The sequence below is a fragment of the Equus asinus genome, unplaced genomic scaffold, assembly GCF_041296235.1.
Source record: "Equus asinus isolate D_3611 breed Donkey unplaced genomic scaffold, EquAss-T2T_v2 contig_243, whole genome shotgun sequence".
Taxonomy (NCBI): Eukaryota; Metazoa; Chordata; class Mammalia; order Perissodactyla; family Equidae; genus Equus; species Equus asinus.
The window spans coordinates 99252-107500 of record NW_027224898.1 but is presented as its reverse complement, the minus strand read 5'-3'; positions in this window follow the sequence as shown (position 1 = coordinate 107500).

The following is an 8249-nucleotide window of genomic DNA, read 5'->3' as shown; positions in this document are numbered from 1 at the left end:
GCTTCTCGCAGTCCCGAGGGTTCCGCGGGCACGTAGCTGCGAGACCCGGGCGGCTGCCCTCCGCCCGGCTCACGGGGCGCTCGTGTCCATCAGCTGGTCGTGCGGAAATCCCGTGGTTGGCCTCCCTCCCTCCCTCCCTCCCTCCCTCCCTCCCTCCCTCGTCCAGCCGCCACGTTTTCGGGGTTCGTGCGACTGGGATGAAATAGACCTTCCAAACGTCAATCGGAGATCATCCATCATACCTCTCGAGTCCCCAAAAGCCAAGAAACACGCCAACCAAAACGCTTTTATTATGCCAACGGTTCCCGTTTTCATTCCTATCGTTTAGGGAGGTTTGGTGGCAGCAGCGGCCGAAAGCAAAAGGAAACCCGAGGAAAGCGGCTCCATCCACCAGGGCTGTGTCTCATCGGTGCCGACGCAGGAGGGACGGGCTTCGTTCGTTCGTTCGCTGCGGCCCAAATTCCCGGGCCGCCCGAAGACCGCTCGCACCGGCCCGAGGGAGGGAGCCCCGGCAGGCAGGATGCCTCCGGGGAAATGGACAAGTCGACCGCGCGACCCACAACCCGCCCGACTGGGGGCGAGAAGGAGCATGGAGGAGGACTCCGTCCCCTAGTCGGCAGACGGCCCTGGGACAGGGACGTTCGCCAAAACCTCCCCAAGGCCGCTTTCCGTGACCGAGTCGGCCTCCCCGGCTGTACTCGTCCCGGCCCGAGAAACGAGACGCGGGGTGGATCGGGACCAGGCCACGCACCAGGCCGGCCGGCGCGGCATCCTCCCTCCCCCGACCTGACCTGACCTGGACGAACGCCTCCCCATCGCCCGCCCCCGCGAGGCTGATCCGTCCGGCCTGTGAGGAGGCCGCTTGTCGGGCGCCACCTGCTGCCCGGCATCCTCTTATATAGTGTTCGAGGAGGTCGACCAGGTGGCCCGGCCTGGATTGGGGGGGGGGGGCGCGGGGTGCGGTGTCCCGGGCGGCGGGGGACGGGGGGGTAGGAGTGGAGAGGGAAAGGTGGGCGTGGAGAATGCCGGGGTCGGGGGTCGGCGCGGGGCGGGGTGGGAGTTGGGGATAGGGGAGGGGCGGGAGGCCGTCTGGACATGGAGGGTCGGAAGAGCGGTGGTGACAATGATTTTCATTATCATTTAGAAAGAAGAACGTGGACTTCTTTAGAGGAGTCCTTTGAATAGCTTCTCCATTTAGTTAACATACATCCAAATGGAGGTCGGGAAACTTGGGTCCTGTTAACATATGGATGGAAGTGGAAAGAACTATCGCGATGACCGTCCTTGTGTTTCTTTTATTTTTTCTTTCTTCCTGCTCCCCAAAGCCGCCCCCCCCACCCCCGCCCCGCCCCGCCCCGCCCCGCCCCGTCCCGTCCCGTCCATAGTTGTAGGTTCCAGTGGTAGGTCTTTCGCGTTTCTGCTATGTGGGACGCCGCCTCGGCGTGGCTTGAAGGGCGATGCTGGGTCTGGGGCTGCGCCCAGGATCCGAACCGGTGAAAACCTGGGCCGTCGAAGCCGGGGGCCGGGGTGGGGGGCGCATACTTGACCGCTCGTCCACGGGCTCGGCCCCCGGCCCCTTGTTTTCTAGGGAGAGAGACAGAGAGACCCGATCCATTTTCCCTTGGCCTCTAAAGCGTGCGTGTGGTCGAAAGGCGACAGAGAGAGGGGTTCTGGTCCAGAAAGCCCCGACTGCGCTGCCGCGGGGATCGGTCGGTTCCGCCCGAACCGTCCGAGTCGGAAAGGAACGGACAGCTTTCCTCCTTTGGGCCCCTGACTTGGGGCCGACAGGGGAAGAGGAACAGGCCTCTCTCCCTCACACCCTGGTCCCTTCCTCCAGGACGCCCTCCTTCTAGTCAGCCCGCCTCTGGCTTTTCCACACGCCGACGACCGCTCGTCGGCATGGACCCACCTTCCTTGGGGGACACCACCACACGACTCTCCCACTCGTCTGCCTGCCTTTCGTTGGCGTCGCTGCCAAAGGCGAGGGGTAGGGGTGGCGGTGGCAGGGACGGCAGGGGCCCAGCGGCTCTCTGGCGGGTGAGGAAGTCTTGCTGGTTCTCCTAGGTCGGTGATCTTTCTCGATCTCCACACACATTCTTCGTTTGGGGAGCCAAGAGACGCCCTCTGAGGAATCCCTATGGCCAGGGTCGATCACTTACTCGCTCACTGCCTCGGCCTCGGCCTCGGCCTCTGTCCGTCTTGTCTCTCTCCCTCCCTCCCTCCCTCCCTCCCTCCCTCCCTCCCTCCCTCCCTCGTCGGTCTCTGTGTGTGGACGTCTAGGTGGAGGCGAGGCAGGGAGGCCACCCACCCACCCACCCACCCACCTACCTCGTGGTTTACCACACGCTCTACACGGAGGTAGAATTCCCATCCCACCGAATCCATCCTTTCCACGGGGCACAAGCCAGTGGCCTTCGGGAGTCTCTCTCCCCAAGGTGGCGCATCCGTCATGGCTATCTATTTCCAGAAGGTTTCCGTTTCCATCCCCTCCCCCCGAAAGAAAAAACGGCCCCACTCCCGGATCTGCCCCACCACGATCACCACCACCGCTGCCGCCGCCGCCGCCGCCGCCATCTGCTGTCGCCCTCTAGGGTTGGACCGTTCTAGCTCTCTCCTCTGTGTGGAATCGCAACGTAGGTCGCCTTGGATGTCTGGCACCTCTCACTTAGCAGAAGGTTTTGGAGGCTCAGGCTGGGCCACGCTTTGGCCCGGGTCAGTGTTCCGTTCCTCCGGACGGCTTCCTCGTTTTCCACGAGAAGGAGCCGTGAAGACGGAAAGGAAGGGCGGATGGATGGCTTTTCCCGTGCTACCGAGTCCCTCTCCCCTTTTCCCCAAAGCGTGAGGGGCGGTCGAGAGGATCGTCTCTGATGACAAAAGTCAGAGGCACCCCGGGTCAGACACCGTGCGAGGCGTTGGTGTGTTCTCGAGAGGAGAACACGTCCCCGTCAGCGTTTCCTGTCGTTCTCGTTCCGAAAGGATTCACGCGCCACCCCGTCTCCCTCAAGGTCTTAGGGCTGTCGTGCTCCGCAGCCGTCACGTGTCGTGGATCCTGGGCACCACCACGCCACCCCGCCCCCCCCCCCCCGCCATAGCTGTCGATCGCTATGTGGCACGCCTACGTTTGCCCAAAAGAGCAGTCCGATGGACAGCGTGGTGCTTTTCCCAGCAGGCAGGCAGGTGAGAGTCACCCCTCTAGAAGGTTTCCAAGCCCCGTTCCATTCTCAGAGGCAGCTCCTTTGGCCATCAAGGAGGCAGGCGATGGGGGTGGGGGTGGGGATGGGGATGGGGCAGGGGCCTCTGTCCCTCTGTCGCGGTAGAAATGATTGGGAAAGGAGGGACGATGGGCGTAGGTCGACCATCCTGGGCGGTGGTGCTTTGGGAGCTTTTTCTAGAAGAAGGAGCGAACGGCGTTCCCTGGGAAGGGAGGAAACCAGAGGAGGTCCCCCTCAGACCGACCTGGCACGAGAAGGACACACACTCTCTCTCTCTCTCTCTCTCTCTCTCTCTCTCTCTCCCTTTTCTTCCTGACTTGAAATCAGGAGACAAAACTCCCCTGCCAAAGGGGCCCTCCCAAAACGGGGAGTGAGGAAGACCTCCTTCTCTTCACGGCTGAAGTTCTCCCTGCCTTTCCTGGACGGGAAGGATAGCACCTACGCCCGCTGCCGTCGGTGACTTTTAGTCCCCCTGGAGAGGAAGAAATTCTTTCCCGTGGCCGAACCCTGGCGGTTCGTTCGTGCTGCAGAGGACGTGACCCTCTCTGACACACCCAGGAACCTCCTCGCTCCGGGTCGAGGAGAGGGAGTTCTGTTCTGTGGTTTAGAATGGTGCTTAAAAAGGGATGTCGCTTACAAAGGGTCCTCGTCCCCCTTCCTAAACCTAAACGGACGGCTCGGCTCGGAGGCGTGAGATACGTTTCGCATCCTCCTCGTCGTCTTCACTCAAAGTTTTATTGGAGTTTGGAAGATTTTATTTTTTGTCTTTCCTTTTTCTCCCCAAAGCCCCCCGGTACGTAGTTGTGTGTTCTTCGCGGTGGGTCCTTCTAGCGGTGGTATGTGGGACGCCGCCTCAGCGTGGTTTGATGAGCAGTGCCGTGTCCGCGCCCGGGATCCGAACGAACCGATGAAACACTGGGCTGCCTGCAGCGGAGCGCGCGAACTTAACCACTCGGCCACGGGGCCAGCCCCTTACTGGATTTTCAAAACAACTCCGGGGGCCGGCCCGGTGGCGCGGCGGTGAAGTTCGCACGTTCTGCTCCGCCGGCCCCGGGTTCGCCGGTCCGGATCCCGGGCGCAGGACCCGGCACCGCTTGGCGAGCCACGCTGTGGCAGGCGTCCCACCTGGAAAGTAGAGGGGGATGGGCACGGATGTCAGCTCAGGGCCAGTCTTCCTCGGCCGACAGAGGAGGATTGGTGGCAGATGTTCGCTCAGGGCTCATCTTCCTCAAAAATAAAATAATAAATCGATTCGATAAAATGTCAAATAACACAACCGCGGGATCACGCTTAGAGTCACCCTTGGCCCGATGATGCCACTCCCCACCCCCCCCACCCCCCTGCCCCCCACCATTTGGAGGTGCCGTCAGTGGGATTCGTTCCTGTTTGTCCATCTTTCTTCCTCTTTTTTTTTTTTTTTTTTTAAAGACTGGCACCCGAGCTCATTGCCAATCTTTTCTTTTCTTTTTATTCCTCCTCCTTCTTCTTCTTCTCCCCAGAGCACCCCAGTACCTAGTTCTATATTCTCTTTGAGGGTCCCTCTGGTTCTGCCGTGTGGGACGCCACCTCAGCGTGGTTTGATGAGCGGTGCCGTGTCCGAGCCCAGGATCCGAACCTTCCAAGCCCCGGGCCGCTGAAGCGGAGCGTGCAAACTCAACCGCTCGGCCACGGGGTCAGCCCCTTCCTTCCTTCCTTCCTTCCTTCCTTCCTTCCTTCCTTCCTTCCTTCCTAAGGAGGAGGAGGCAGGCACTGTGTGAAGTCGCCAGTGAGTCTGTGGAAAGAGACGGAGGATTTCCCATGGGAAGCCGGGGCGGGGGACACGGACCGATGTCGTGCGAACTTGAAGGTGAAAGATCAAAAAACCCACACACGCCTAGAGCGGCGGGTTGCCCGTTAGGAGTTTGCTTGCCGGGCCCATAACGCAGGGCTCATCGATGAGCCAAACCGTCCGTGATCCTCAAGCAGTCTAGTAGGGTTAGAGAAAGGAGGGGGGCACTCTTTCTGCCCCAGATGAGGCGAGTTTCTCAGACAGCCACCCTGCCCCAACATCTTCCCTCCCTGCCTCCCGGCCCTTGGTGGACTGCGGCCTAAGGGTGGGGGAATTGAAGAAAGCCGTTCAATGGAAAAAAGCCCGAGGCCATGGGAGAGAGCTTCCTGCACTTGAATGAAGCCCTGACGCCAGGCCCATCGGAATGAATGGGCCTGACCTCCCCTCCCCCCTCCCCCCTCCCCCCTCCCAGGCTGGCGACTCGGCAGTGGAAGGCTAGGGGTTTCTTCCGAAATGGTGAACCGGCCCCCTTGTCCACAGGAAAACCACACACGGGTACAGCCTAGGCCGGATCTCAGGGTACAGCCTAGGCCGGATCTCAGGCCAAGTCGTCAGGGTGGCAAGATGATGGCGGATGAGAGGAAACTTGTTCTGGGACCGCACCGCCCCCCCCCCCATCGCCTCTCTGGCTGAGAAGAGGGCTGGGGAGCGGTGAGGGTCAGGGGGAGAGTGGGGGCGGGGCCGGGACAGGGACCACCGGGCAGTAGGACGGGAGTAGCCCTGAGGCCTGCCTGCCTGCTTCCTTCCCTGCCGGCGCAGGGCTGAGAGAGGCACGGGGCACGCTGGCTCCTGCCCCTTCACTCATTCGGGAAGCCTCCTGTTGTTGCTCCTGAGGTGCCGGCTGCGGTGACAGACAGAGCAAAACTCCTCTCTCTGTCTATTTCTTCAAAGGCCCGAGTCTGAGCTACGACAGATTCCCCTGTGGCTCAACCCGCAACCTCCCATCCTGCCAGACCAGACCCCTTGTCTAAAAACCTCCACTGGAGGAGCTCTTCCACCTGACTCGGAAAGGAAACACCAGCCCCGCCTCAGCCTCACACCCACCACCACCACCACCACCCGCCCCCCCCCCCGCCCCACTCTCCTCCGGACCCAGATACCTAACAGAGGGAACAAAAATCCAAAAATCCTGCTGCTCTCCTTCTACCACCTCCACTTCAGAAGAGTCAGTCTCCCCCGAACACCTCAGACTCTGTGACTTCCCGCGGCCTCCCTTTCCCCGTCCCCATTCTCTCCCCGGACGGGCCCCATCTTACACTTGAACGACAGCTCCACCGCTCGGGGCAGCTGGACACGATGTCCCAAAGTGGCCCGGACGGTAGCCTGGTCGATTCCAAAGGACCCACGCACGCAGTCGGCCATAAACGTGGTGTGGAGATCGTGGACGTTTGCGGGCCTCTGATGAAATCGCTGCTCCGGGGACCCCGGCGTCTAGGACCCGTCTTCTCCGTGTTCTTCACACCGTTGCTCCTGGGCCGGTTATTCTCTTCCCTCTCACTGACCTTAACGTTTTGTCTCTGCCATTGAATTTTGACTGTGCGAATGTGACTTGCCGCTGTAGGGCTGCGTGGATCTCTCAGGCATCCTGCTGTGCCGTGCGGGGGGGGGGGGGGGAATCCTTGGTGGGTGGGTCGATAGACGTCCCTTTGGTTGTGCCCTGGAGGGGAGAGACAGAGGGGACGACTCAATCCACCACGAACGCTGATGTCGCTCCGATAAACCTGTAGCGGTGATTCTAGTTTATGGCCCGTGTCCTGAAAATAACTTCCCGAAGGGCCAGCCCGGCGGCACAGCGGTTAAGTTCGCACGTTCCGTTTTGTCAGCCAGGGGTTCGCAGGTTCGGATCCAGGGTGCGGACGTGGCGCCGCTTGGCGAGCCACGCTGTGGTCAGCGTCCCGCCTATCAAGGGGAGGGGGATGGGCACGGATGTTAGCTCGGGATCACTCTCCCGGGGCAAAAAGAGGAGAATTGGCAGCAGGTGTCAGCTCGGGGCTCGTCTTCCTCGAAAAATAAATTAATTAAATTAATAAAAACAACTTCCCAAACCTCTCTGATAACTTGAAGCTTTGAAGTTTTGCGAGGTGAAATCAGGTGATAAAAAAGTCCACGGACAGGGGCGGCCCCGTGGCCGAGTGGTTAAGTTCACAAGCTCCCCTTCGGCGGCCCAGGGTTTTGCCGGTTCAGATCCCGGGCACGGCACGGACACAGCACCGCTCGTCGGGCCGTGTGGAGGCGGCGTCCCACATGCCACAACTGGAAGGGCCCTCAACTAAGATAGACAACTATGTCATGGGGGGGATTGGGGGAGAAAAATCGGGAGGGGGGGAAAAAAAAACAAAAACGGAAGATTGGCAACAGGCGTTAGCTCTGTGAGGGCCGATCTTCCTCACCCAAAAACTAAAGTGAGATGAAATCAAATAAAGCGAAGGAAAAGCTAAACCTATGAAATCCCATGTTTCTAAAAGTGGCCAAGTGTTTAGACATTGGCCAAGCGACGGAATGCTCATGGGAAGGACAGTTCCTAATTGCTGGCTTCTTAGTTTTCACCAAAATTAAGGTTCGTGAGGGTTAAAAAATCTACTTAACAAATGCGATGAAAGCCACTAGGCCGGCCCGGTGGCGCGCTGGTTAAGTGTGCCTGTTCCGCTTCGCCGGCCCGGGGTTCGCCAGTTCGGATCCCGGGGGTGCACGTGGCACCGCTGGGCGAGCCACGTGGTGGTAGGCGTCCCACATATGAAATAGAGGAAGATGGGCACGGAGGTGAGCTCAGGGCCAGCCTTCCTCGGCAAAAAGAGGAGGATTGGCAGCAGTTAGCTCAGGGCTCATCGTCCTCAAAACAAAACAAAACAAAACAAAAAGCCACTAAAAGTGAATATGGGAAACATCTTTGTGTTCAAGGAAAGTGAGATGGCTGCCTTCAGGCAAGAGGGCCTAAAAAGTAAAGATCGTTTTGTCTGTGAAAAGGTGATCAAAGTTTCACGGGGAAAATAATCTGAGAAAAAGGCCTGTTCGTGGTCAAGTGGCCTAAAATTGGAACGAGTGGACAGATAGAAATGGCGAGCGATAGGATCTATGGGAGTCTATGAGGAAGCCATTGGGTGTCGGCCTAATTCGGCCTGACAGTGTTTTTCGAAAAGGGCCTGACGTGGCCGTCGAGCACGCATCGCATCGTAGATCCGCTTTACACATTTCCTACGGCAAGAACCAAT